We start from the raw sequence: 13,907 nt of genomic DNA on the forward strand, positions 1-13,907 counted from the left end.
TTGTTTCCTTCATGGAGAATACGATTTAAAAACCGAGAGATTTTCATCTCTGTCAAGAACTGAAAAATTGATGACAGGATGCGAAAATTCTAGGAGAAATTGCAAAGGTCCATCTCGTAAACTTGATGGAACCTATTTCGAATAAGTTATAGAAAACCGGATACACCGATATGAAAAATGCCTCAATCTTTTCCCTAATGATTTTGAAAATTAATCATGTTTCGATGTAACATTCGGTAATAAAATCAATAATAATATAGTTATTAAATAATAAATATAATTGCCTCTTTTCATGGTCTATCGAAGTTAGAAAAAAAATTCATCTCGTAATAAATGTAACTGCACTAGAAATTCCATATCACAGCATGTGATAAGAAGCAGAGGGTATTTAAACATAATTGAATTTGTTTGTGGGTAAGGCATGCAGTGCGTTTATAATGGAACATGAAGTTACAAATACAAATAATGACTACTGCAGAAGCCCTTTGTTAATAAATTATAATGTGATCATAAAACAATAATTGCTGTTAATATAGTCCGTTTTCATACGCGTTGCTACTTTGAGTTCGCATTGAACATTTGTGAAATATAATAGACTGTTTTGATTTTCTCTTGCTTCTTTGTTTCCAATTGTTTGCTTTTAAATTTTCCTTTTCTCTACCTATTGTTAATATATTTAATGCTACAGTCAACGTTCAAACCCCAATACTGGATACTTTTATCCACATTGTAATTAATTAACAAATTTGCAGATTTCCAAATAGGAAATCGAGACAGTTACCTAGAGCCTTTAGATTAAGAGAGAATGGACCAAAATTTGCCATTGAAAAAACTTGTTTGCCTAGTTGCTAAATAAATAAATTTGCAAATGATGCAAATTCTATGAGTGATAAAATATTATGGCATTACTAATACTTTCACAAGTATAATTGTTCACGTTCTTATATATTTCATTACGTTCATTCAGGTATTATAATATTTATAAAATCATTTGTTCAATAGATCTATGTACAAACGTCGATTTCACATAGTTATAAGGATAATAATTAAAATACATATTTACGAATTTAATTAAATAAACTATGCAATTTTATTATAGATATTAATTAAAAATAAAAATCATGAAAGTGGTAAAAATTTGCTGATGTATTAAATTAAATTGATCATCTTATTAATATGAATTTCTTTGGGCCTCAAAATATTTAAATTCGGCAATGTAAAGGTTATTATTTGAAAATTTGAAAATTAAGTACTGAAATTTTGTTTCTCACGTTGTTCTTGAAAGCATATTTTAAAATATCTGGTCAAAATTGAATTCAGTTTACCAGCGCCACATGTATTGATAATTGTTTATTCTCACATTATCACCCCCTTTTTTAAATTCTTGGGATTGTCAGAACAGCATACTTAGCCATTTTGAAGAATGTTCATTTTTTTTTTAACCTCCGTGACTTCAAAAAGCATTTCTAAAATTTATTCTGTCTCTGAATAATGAAAAAGAGAAAGCAATTAGAACCAATTATATTTATATTACGAGACTTTCGCATTTAAATTGAAGAACGGCATTAATTTTAAATTGAAATTTATCAGTGGGTACATATTTTTTAAATTTGTATATAGATACTATAAGTAAAAAAAGCAATTATAATTTTATCACTGGAATTGTAGATAAATATTACAATTTGAATAAATTCTGTAAACATTTTGTCAGCCTGTCGACCTATCTGTGTTTATATGAATGTTATAATTCAAAAATTAAAATTAAGGAAGGATTTTTTTGATCAAAAATATGATCCTGAAAAAATTGTAATATTAGAAGATTGTTAAAATATTATGCAAATACTATAAATAATATTTAATTTTAATCGAATTTTAAAAAGTTTCCATTTTAAATGACTGTTTTGAATTTTTCCCCCTTTATTAACTTTATTGTATGTCTTGATTAATGTAGTTTGAATATTCCTTATTATAATACACCTATTTAACTATCTCTTTCGGTAAAATTTTATTTTTTAATAGAATTAAAAGACAAGCTAGCTGAAGATTCAAACGAATTGAAGTAATTTCATACTTGAAAGACAGCATTTTCAATATATTTAGAAAGATGACTATCTGCCATTTTGACTGCTCTTATTAAATGATTAAAACCCATATTTTTTACAAATTTGTTTGTTAAAACGAGTTTTTAATATATTTAGCTATTAAATTTTATATTTTCATAAAATTTCGTGTATTCATATGCTATCAGAGAGGCTCTATTGTGATAAAAGATTTTTCTTGATTGTAGTTCTCTTTGCCCGGCTTTGAATAATTTGGGTATTTCTTACTTGTATCTTTTATGGCAACAACGAAGCTAAGTCTTTTATTTCGTAAAGTGATGGCAAAAATTTAATGATTAAAAGAAATGATTAATTATAAAGTTTATTCCAATTATATGAAATGGTTTTATTAAGTGGCATTTTGTATGTTCTCTTACGGTTTTATTAAGGCGTCTCCTTACATTTTTACTTAAATATGGAACGCTGATAAACAAATTTACTGGCTTAACGCCAGCTACTTCCTAAAGTTTTATCCTGAATATATTCAGGTTTTACGACATATAATATGTAAATGAGCTAAGTACTTTTCTTCGGAATATTTTCTCGTATTCTGTTTTGTTTTGACCTTCTTTATAATATAATAAATACTTTTTAAAAAAAAAATGTGCTCCAGATTCCTGATACTAAAATTAATCTGTTTAATGTCATTTTTGAATCATGCTGACTTATGATCATACCATAAATATCTCATGGTTTCTTTGAATTTATTATAAGCCATTGTTTTATGAATAAAATTTAATCTCAAAGTAGCGCTCCACAAATTGGTTTTAAAAACTCCTTTAGTTTTAAAAGCGTCTTATCCTTTAAAAACGTATTCCGATAGATATCCTTCAAGTGTCTATGTGGATCTATGTTGTTGTATGGAATGTACTCTTTTCGTTTACAAAAAGTCTATCTGAATTTTCAAAATTCCCAAGCCTTATATGTCTGGGGGGAAAATGAGCTCAGTCCCAGGCCTTCTTTCAATGCATTCCTAGAAAAGATCTAGAAAAAGAGTATCAGAAACAACTGTAATCTAAACTATTCCTTTTTTTGTTACTTCTTTATTTTTCGAATTATTTTCTCTATTTCTAGTGCTAAACAAAAAGTAAAGCAACATTATTTAGTAGCCAGTAAGATTAATAGTCTTCAGTTATTTCATTGTATATTTCGTAAATACGAAATACAAATTATTTTCGTAAAATATCTTAACGAATGAAGTGTTGACTATCCAAACAAATTAGATTAATTGCAGTTATTTAGCACTTCAGATGCATTATTAATGAAAAGCTTTAAACAAAAAATGCATTAACGAATAATTTCCCAAATTTTTGATATTAGTAACTTGAAATAATTATGTATTTGGGAGAATCAGACCATCGTTTTTCTCTTCACTTCTGTAACTTATACCTAATACATTTTTTTTTGTACAAAATTGATTTAAATCAAAACAAATGTCTGCTTATAAAGTCAAAATTATTTTTAGCAACGCAGTATTAGAATAGTTTACCCGATGTTTGCAAAGCAATTTATGTGAAAATGGGCAATTTAAAGAAGGTTAATTAATGCATACTACTTAATTAGAATACTGATAATGAATGAAATGTAGCAGATATTCATATGAACATTATTTGGTTGAAATTTATTTTAATAGGCCCTTCGTATTGCGAAATCGCCAAGTCAAAAATTAAAATAGCCGACAATGTCTGGAATCAAACTGAAATAGATTTCATCCCATTCTTTATGTGTGCTTTTATGTTATAAAGCAAAATACTCTTTAAAATTAAAATAGCAAACTCTTTGTATTTAGATTGATAAAGGGTGTCCCAAAATGAACGCAAGATTTGAATTTGCCCCCATTTGTATAGCAAAATGATCGCAACCCTATAAAAAAAAACCTTTGACTGCTGACAGTTAAGGGTTAGTAAAAATGAAGCGTTACACAATAGAACAATTTGCTAACGCAAGATTTAAATTAAATAAAAAAATCAGTTTTTTCCTTTAAATTGTTATATCTTTATTGAATATATTAATTTATAGGATAGGGATAATGGATAGGATAATGCATGGGCATATGGGCTCCACGGCTTTGCTAGCACAAACGCACTCTTTTGTCAGAAATATCCATGGCCATTTTGCATAAATATCGTTACATTTCCTCCTTCAATGCACGGGTGCTCATGGGTTTGTTGGCATGGGCCTTTGATTTCAAATTACCCCTTGAAATGAAATCTAATGGTGTTAAATCACACGACCAAGGGACCCAAATCTCAAATTTTCGAACAGTGGTTGCCAGACGTTCATTATTTTTGAAATATTGTTCAGCAATGAAAACACGCTCTTCTGTCGTGCAACGCTCCATTTTTACTAACCCTAAACTATCAGCTGTCAAATTGTTTTTTATAGAGTTGCCAACATTTTACTGCATAAATGGTGGCAAATTCAAGTCTTGCGCTCATTTTCGGACATCTTTTATTTACACGATCAAGAGATTTAGTCTACAAACTTTTATCTCAAAAAAAAACTGTCTATATCAATATAACGAAAATTAATTAATTATCTCAAAATACAACGAAAATTAATAAACTCCTGTTTCCTTTCCCTATCTGCTTAAGCATGTTTAAGGCAACAGCTCAAGGAAGAATCAACCACCCATTATAAAATACAATAATGTTCTGGATTATTTAAGAGCTTGTTAACATCAGATATTTCAAAAAGAAAGAAGTAATTCACATTCATCAATCTTTTTCAGCCCAGTTAAAATTGAAATATCTTCGAATTCTTGAAACTTTGAGAAACAATTTGGGTTCAAAAGTAAGATTAGTCAATCACCTGAACTTATACCTTTAAAATGGAGTTAATTTAAAGACAAATTAATCAATCTGTTGAATTCATCCATTGTTTCAAATGAACAAGAATTTTCGGAAGCAAATAATGTATATTAGATATTCATTATTTGCTATATTACTTTTTGCCAAATAGAGAGTGTAAGTTTTTAAACGACGATAAAGATCTACAGGGAAAGCTAACTAATGGTATATTTCAAAAACGTATTATCTACTAAGAATAAAAAGATTACCGCACTGTTTAAAAAAATTGCATTACCATATAAAAATTGTCAATAAATTTTTTAAATCTAAAAAAATCATTTTTATTAGTTTATTAGAATCAGGAAAGTATCATTTTCATCATTAAACTGTACGTAAAGTCAAATTTGAAAATCATAATACTTTGAACGAAATGTTTTAAATAAATTTGAATTTAATTTCATTTATAATGTTCTGCCTGTTTTTCATTAATTTTGATGAATTTTCTTATTTCTGATACCCTTTATGATTCAATTGTTTTATTGCTTAATTTTCTGCTTTCAATCGTTTTCTAAATCGTATTTTCCGAAAAGTATACTTTTTACGTTTCTGCTCGCTAAAAATGACATGATTACTTATATATTTTTCATTCTAATAATAATTATTTTCTGTTTTCTGTAATGTTAGTTATTTTATATTTCATTATTTAAATTACAGAATTGTGAAAATAATTTTTTTTCTTAAATTTATTATCTGATGATGTCCCATTAGGAATGATAATTTAAGTAAATATATTGAATTATATCATTATTAAATTCCAGAAATATAAAAATAAATTACTTAACTTGGAAAAATATTATTTTTCAAAATTGATAGTATTCTAAATTTTTCAAATTCAATATTTCCCATTATTAATAAATGAATAAAAATTCATTAGAAAGGGTCATATTTACAGCCATAAAAGATAAAAAGATAATTGTTTTAAAAAAAGAAACAGTATGTAAAGTAAGGATAATTCTATGGAAAAAATAGATTGAATCTCTAATACTAAGCATTATAATCTGATGATGTTCAATATTTGAATCTGCGTCAAAAATATTCTAAAAGTTTTTGGAGAACTTGAAGAACTCTGATCAAAAATAAATTACAAAAATAAAATTAATATCCCTGAAAAGTTTTTATTACATAAGATTTTGTTATTAAATGCTCTTTGTGCGATATTACGATGGGATTATTTTGCGGAAACACGTTAATATTTTAATTCAATTTTAAATAAGAATCAAATGAAATTAAAAAAAAACTTTCTTTCTGAGTATCAATTACACATTATATAATTTTGTGCAAAGTAGATGAATGATTTAATGACGTTAAGAAAATGCAGGTCATAAACCACAGAAAGTACGATGCATACAAACATTACATTAAAAACAAATTATCTAAACACCTGAGCTTCTCATTGATCCTGTCTGTAACTTTTGATGAACCCGAAATCGAGAGTTATCAAGTAAAAGCATAAAACCAAAAATCTGACTATTTCCATAGCTCAGCAACAATGTTGATGACTAAGCAGTCCTTATTCCCACAAAATATTATACCTATTACCATCCATTCATCTACATTAAGGCATCTTCGCAAATGATCTGCAGATACATATTTCCCCACATTTTTTTCTTTACCTAATCACCAAGTATCATCGTGTGTAATACATATTTCCCTACATTTTTTTTCTCTACCTAATCACCAAGTATTTTCGCATGTAATAGTACGATGGGTATCTAAAAGAAACAAGCTTTCTGAAAGAAATCATTATGTCTCTCATTTAAAAGCGCACCTAGAATATATGGCAGTCATAAATTCATTACATTTTGCTTTTAAAGATTTTTTTTCTTTCATTATAAAGATATTTCGATGTTTTTCACCGGAGACTTGGAGGCTCACAGGAGAATTTTTAGGGATGACTATTTTTTTTATTTATATTTGACCAAATATACAAACGAAATTAATGCTATTAGAAAGAGGGATGATTTTTCTATTGATGCTCCAATCATTTATATGTTTTTTTATGTTTTTTTTTAGCTCTACAAATAATAAAAATGCGCATATGCGCACACGCTTCCCCACGTGTGTGTGTGTGTGTGTGTGTGTGTGTGTGTGTGTGTGTGTGTGTGTGTGTGTGTGTGTGTGTGTGTGTGTGTGTGTGTGTGTGTGTGTGTGTGTGTGTGTGTGTGTGTGTGTGTGTGTGTGTGTGTGTGTGTGTGTGTGTGTGTGTGTGTGTGTGTGTGTGTGTGTGTGTGTGTGTGTGTGTGTGTGTGTGTGTGTGTGTGTGTGTGTGTTTATACACCAGATCGTTTGGCCTAGAATTATAATATTTCTATATTGAAGAACAAAAATATTCATATTAGAAAAAATTTTGTGAAGTTATTTTTAAAATTCATTAATTATGAATATAGAGAAATTTCTGTGATCACATCCATAGCTTTGATGCGCAAGTATAATATTACATTAACAAAATTCAAAGAATAATCTCTTAAATGATACTATTTTCACCGTCTTATTTTTTTTCTATTTTTGTTTCAATTCAAATATATTATGGGCATATTTTTCAACAATGTATTTGATTGTTAAGTGAAATTCAAAGCATTTTTATTTGTCGGTGCTAATTTTTCATGTTGGCATATTTTTCCTGATGACGATAATTAATATATCTTTTTTATAGAAGTAAGTAAGTGTAAGTTATGATTTTAATGGAATTTATCAGCTATTTTAGTATTTACAATGAAAGATAATTTTAGAATCAAGCAAAGTCGAATAAGTTTTAAAAAGAAGGCACTTCGCCATGTGCGAAAGCGTGGAGAGTTTTAGAATCCGAGAAAGAACAGTATTTTGATCGATGAGGATAGCTTTGCTTAATTTTGAAAACAGCCGAATTTTCTAATTTGCTAGTAATGCTGACATAGTGCAGTAGCTATAAGTATTTTATAAGAATAAGTGTTTGTAACATAATTTGAAACATTGAAATAAATAGAAATAAAATATATGTACTGTAGGAATTTGAATTGATATAATTAAATTTAAATATTATTTTAAAGCATCGCCAGGTCATTTGACTTGGACATTCAAGGTGTTTTATGTCCATATAGAGATTATCATTAAAATTCAATCTCGAATCTGTGATTCTTTGGAAGCAAAGAAGAATGGATTTATCTGATTTGCTACAAAAAGAATTGAATGGATCTGTGCGTAATGGCAATATATAATGTTTCTTTTCAAGTAGAATTACAATTCTTTTTAAGTAAATATACTATGTACCAATTAAAATAGAAATTGTATTACTTCAATCAGAAAATTTTTTATATGTATATCATACTCTATGTGTATACTTATTTTCCATCAGATCCAGAATTTTCGAAATATATTAAACTTTTTCCATTACTGCCATGGTATAATTTTTATATTTTCATTCGTTTCGCTTGATATTGGAGTTGAGAAACGAGGTCTGTGCCTTTCAGTTTTCATTTGTTCCAAACAAGAGATTTTGGAAAAAGTAATTTAGTTTGCTTTATTTTATCACAAAAGTTTTGTAATAATCCACCTTCAGTCAATCTGCTACGAAATATTATTTTTGTCTGACTACAAAGTTGTTTCCTATTAAAAGAGTTTCATTTGTTCGAACTATAACTGATTACATTCTTGAAATTTATATTTTAGTTTAAATTTATCAACATAGTTATCCTCTACTATAAAAGTTTTCAATTTTTTGGCCCACGTGCACCCAAGGATACTCGATGCACCTGTTAAAGAATGCGAAATTAAGAAAGGTAATGATTTCACTACAAATAATATTTAAATAAAACGTTATATAGATATTTCCCCAGATTAAACATTTATAAATTCTTATAGAACTGAGGATTTCAAAATGTTGCATATTAAGCGAGAAATTACAAAATAAATTTATAAACTTCTGTAGAACAGAGACTTCAAACTTTGCAGATTAAGTAAGAAATTACAAACTAATTTCTTTCTGGTTAAAAATTGGAGTGAATCGATATCCTAATCAGGATTTAACTAAACAGTGCATGAGATTTAACTAATGCTAATTTAATATTAAATTCACCAATTTAATATAATAATGAAATTCTTAATTATTCCAATGTATGAATGTTACAATTATTCCAATGTAATGAATAATTGAAATTCTTAATCTTAACGTTTTAAAACATTTCAATTTCTTTAAAAAATAAGTATTTAATAGAACTACAACGAACTAATAAATGAAATATTGTTATTAAGCAATAATAAAATAAGATTCAAAATTGTTTAAGTAGAAATTATTAAGTAGAAGTTATTCTACATTTTTATAGTTATAAAATTCTGATAAATCTATCTCACTTACCTTCCAATAATCGAAGCAATATATATTTTACAGAAGGATGCAGAAATTCGTTTTTACAAAATAAGTATTCTAAGTTTAAATAATTTTTATTCTTTGCAATTTATTTTCTTCAACGATACAAAGTAACATTTTTGTATCTTAAATTTTAACTTTTTATTTCAGTTCAAACTTATTTCTAACGGAATCATAAAATAACTTCAAAACATATGCTATTGAGAAGAGGAAAAACTTATTTTCTTTCTTCGTACTCTAGATCGCGGTAGCATATGCACCGTCTGTAAAAATATCGCACGTGAAAGCTGGAATCTCGGATCAAAAATTTTCATTTAGTTTACAATAAATTCTTTTTTTCAAAAAGATATATTCAACATTTTTTTGATATCACTTTCTTTGATCTATAAATTTTCAATGAGATATCTTCTTTCGTTTACCAAAAAGAACTTTCGGCAATACTATAAATCATCATATTTCTTCAGCCATGAAAAATATTTTTAAAAGTTTAGCTATATTTACTTTACAAACCTTGCTTATGGTCCATTTTTTGCTTCCTCGCATACAAAATGTATAAAGAAGAAATATTATAATCGTTGAAGAATTCGAAATAAAGATTTTGACAAATCATTACAAATTCTCCCTGAATCCCCAAAGCTCATTTTTGGAATTTTATCTGTCTTTGAAGAAGTTAATACAAAATTGCTTTGAACTAGACAGATGGAATTTCGTGTGCAGTTTCTATATAAGAATTGTAAATCTCTTTAACTTCGAATTCATATTCTATCTGTCTAATTATTCAAATATAAGTTAACACAAAAACCACAAAACGCAAAGAACTAGAAGGAAAAAATTTAGTTGGCAGATTTAGCAACCATGATGTAGACTTGTGTGAAAAACTTAACTCACATCGACTTTCATTAATGAAATCTAGCTAGAAATCCAGTGACTAGAGATGTAGATGTGTCAGATTTAATTTTCAATCGTTCAAAAAAAAAAAAAAAATAAAGGAGGGATTCTAAACGCATATTTGTTTTTTTACTTTCTCTTATACGAAGTACAGATAAAGTATTGTAATCGCCAAAATTTCGTTTCTCTTATACGAAGTATACAGAAAGTATTGTAATCACCAAAATATCGTTTCTCTTATACGAAGTATAGAGAAAGTATTATAATCGCCAAAAATTCGTTTCTCTTATACGAAGTATAGAGAAAGTATTGTAATCGCCAAAAATTCGTTTCTCTTATACAAAGTATAGAGAAAGTAGTGTAATCGCCAAAAATTCGTTTCTCTTATACGAAGTATAGAGAAAGTACTGTAATCGCCAAAAATTCGAACAGGATATTTTGACGAATCTCTTCATTTCAGATCGCATTGAGTCCGAAAAAACATTTTTGGCTATATTTCTGTCTTTCAGACAATAAAATAAATCAAATAGGCTTTGTGCTTCATGGCTAAAATTTGCTATATGGAATTATGAATATGTTTGAGTTATGAATGTTTCCTTTCACATTTTGAACTAAAACTATTCAAAGGAAGCCTGTCTGCCTTTCTGTTCGAATGCATGTGAACTCTGTAACTACAAAATGTGAAGAGCTAAATGGATAAAATTTAGTACACAGGTTTAGCATTTAAAATGCCATCAAATTTGTAACAAAAGCTGTGAGAGGGTTGAACGTCTATCGGTCTGTATTTCCGCACTAAATTAAACATAATAAATCATAAACGCAATGACTTAAGTCAATGAAATTTTGTATTTTAACTTTTGACAAAACTGCATTTTTGTGTCTAATTTTGATGTCAATAGGCTTGAAAAATGCGCATAAAATGCATATTATCGTGAAAGATTCAGCAAAATTGCGAAAAAGATCACTTAAAAGACCAATATTTCATAACTATCTTTAACTAATGTCATGCAAGATATTTGCGGCCTTATGCAAGGTCAACGATTTTATGTGGAGGAAGGAGGGATTAGACATTTATTGGAGAATATGATAAAAAGTTTTGGGAAAAATCATCTCCACTGATTCTTTACTACATTATGAAGCACAAAACTCTCAAATGTGAAGACTCTGAAAAAAACTTTTTCTCAGTCGTGATATTCATGGAAAATACCAAGATCCAGTTTTATTTCGAGAATGAGGGTGGGCAGTAAAATCTATATTATAGAATTTACTGTAAAGCATCGGGAAAACAAATCCCATAGGTTTAATTTTAGGCTAATGTTATAATGTTTTAATTAAATTTGTTTTGCTAAAAGTACACCTTAATGAATTTATATTTTCTAATATTGAAATAAAACGCCTGTAATAAATGAGACGTGTAGTGTTCTCATTTGTCTTTCCAACCACGATGTACATTGTGCCATTCTTCAATCATGGTTCTTTACATTCGAATAGAATGCCTGTTTTTTAATTACCAAAGCATTCGAAAATTTAATTCTTTTTGGATTACGCTAAAAATTATTCTTAATAATATTGTCCATCCCTATTAATCTAAGACATTTATTGGGTTGAAGTTATTATTATTTTTTAAACCGGATTTTCTTACAGTGCATGTAAACTGAAAACTCAAGGTATATAATGATTCACTTTTCAAACAAAATTTAAAAAGACGCCATATAATGGGGTGAAATATAATAAATATTGAGATACTAACTCTTATAAATTACATCAAATCACATTCTTATCAAACACCACAAATTCAAATCTTGGTAGGCATTGAAATGCACTTATATCTTGAAATTATAATAATTATAATCTTTTGTTAATTATTAATTATAATCATCTTGTTAATTCTCTATTGAAACTGATGTGAAATAACCAGATTTACCTAAATCTTTATTAGGTCATTAATAATTTGTGATTTTTTTTTTAAATCAAAAGTTTAAGATTTCACTCTGTTTGCTCTTGTAGCTGATTCAAAGTATGGTAAAATTGTATTCATTAATGCAATTTCCAATTAAAATTTAATAGAAATTTATTTTAATGCATTTCTGTAGAATTTGTCACTTATTTCAATATTCTGAATTGTTGCTGTTTTATGAAAGTATATTAGAAAATAAACTGTTTCAGCTTACCTGCAAAATAAATAAGTAAAATTAATTATGTTTTCATTGAGTATAAATTATCATTATTTTAAACATCTATTTCTGAAGCATATGCGATGTCATGTCTCAGAAAACCTTCGCTTATTTTTTTTACATCACTTCCACCAAAGAATTCATTACAAAAGTAATTTTAGAATGTAGTGCGTAATCTGGCGAGGGAATTTATTGAATTAGTGCATTATTAAGATTTATTGTAAAAGGTGTAAGGTAAATAGAATTCAGACCCAAGTTTATACTTCCAATATTTTTCAAGTAAATTCGTAAAATTCATTTATTGTATCTGTCTGTGAATTATATGCCTTTAAGACGCAAGAAAATCAATCCATAAATTATATACTAAATGATGCAAATATGAAGTAGGCAATAGAACACACAAGATAAAACAAATTCCATCATGGAAGATGAAAAGTAAAGGCATTAAAGAGCGCAGAATGTTGCGCGTGATGGAACGACAGAAAATAGAAAAATTAAGTATAATTAATTCACATTTATTACGCCAAATATATTTCAAGAAATGTTTAGTGCTGCGAATATTCAACCTTCACTTAGGCCACACATCTGCGATAGAGTGATTTATGAATTCTTCTGAACACAGCAGCGTTCAGCAGTTGCCTAAATTCTGTGAAATATGTCCTACCTAGATGACACACGTGTTTGATACACATGATACATCTAGTAATTCTTCAAAAGGAATTAAAAGTACCAGTATCGATAACTTTGTTCAAATTATCTCATGAGCGACCACAACTGAAGAATCAATATAGATTATTTTCCATATTAACTTTATATAAAGTTAATAAGGTACCGTATATCCGTAGAGATATTTTTGAACTAACTCGGCAAGAATTCTTACAAATGCATATGCTCATTAATCAACCACAGTAACATAAGTTCTATTGCACGACGTTCCAAATTTATCATCTAAAATTCACATAGAACCATCGTTAATATGTATAGATTATGTTGCAGGTGAAATTAACTCTCCATACATTTTGAATGCGAACTGAAACGTGTCATGAGTTTTAAAGAGACTTTCAGCCATGTAAAGAAAATTCATCAAAAAATCCAGGCTGTAATAAGAGTTATGCCAGAAACCAATCAGCAAACCGTTCAAGATTTCAATAATTAATTGAAATCAATGAGCAGACTCTCGTAAGTGATTTTGGTGTAATCGTTCTCCTTGCGAAATAAGTTATATCTTAGTATGTAATATACCATGAGTATGAACTATAAATAATGTATTGAAGCTTGTTCTCTAAATTATAAGTCTTCAGGGTCCAGCACGGATTCTTAACACTGTCGATTCAAGAAGTTAATGGTGCCAACGTTATAATTTTTTACTATTCAATAATTATCGGGAAAAGTTTTCCATCATATTCATTAAGCTTTCTTGCTAACTGCCTGATAATTTCCTTAATAATAACACATACCTCCATTTTCTTAATTTGTAATTACCTTCCTCATGTGTGACATAGCGATTGCAAAGAATAACTCCCAAATAAAAACGGAATACTTTGCAGTTACAAAA

The sequence above is a fragment of the Argiope bruennichi genome, chromosome 4 (genome assembly GCF_947563725.1).
Source record: "Argiope bruennichi chromosome 4, qqArgBrue1.1, whole genome shotgun sequence".
Classification (NCBI taxonomy): Eukaryota; Metazoa; Arthropoda; class Arachnida; order Araneae; family Araneidae; genus Argiope; species Argiope bruennichi.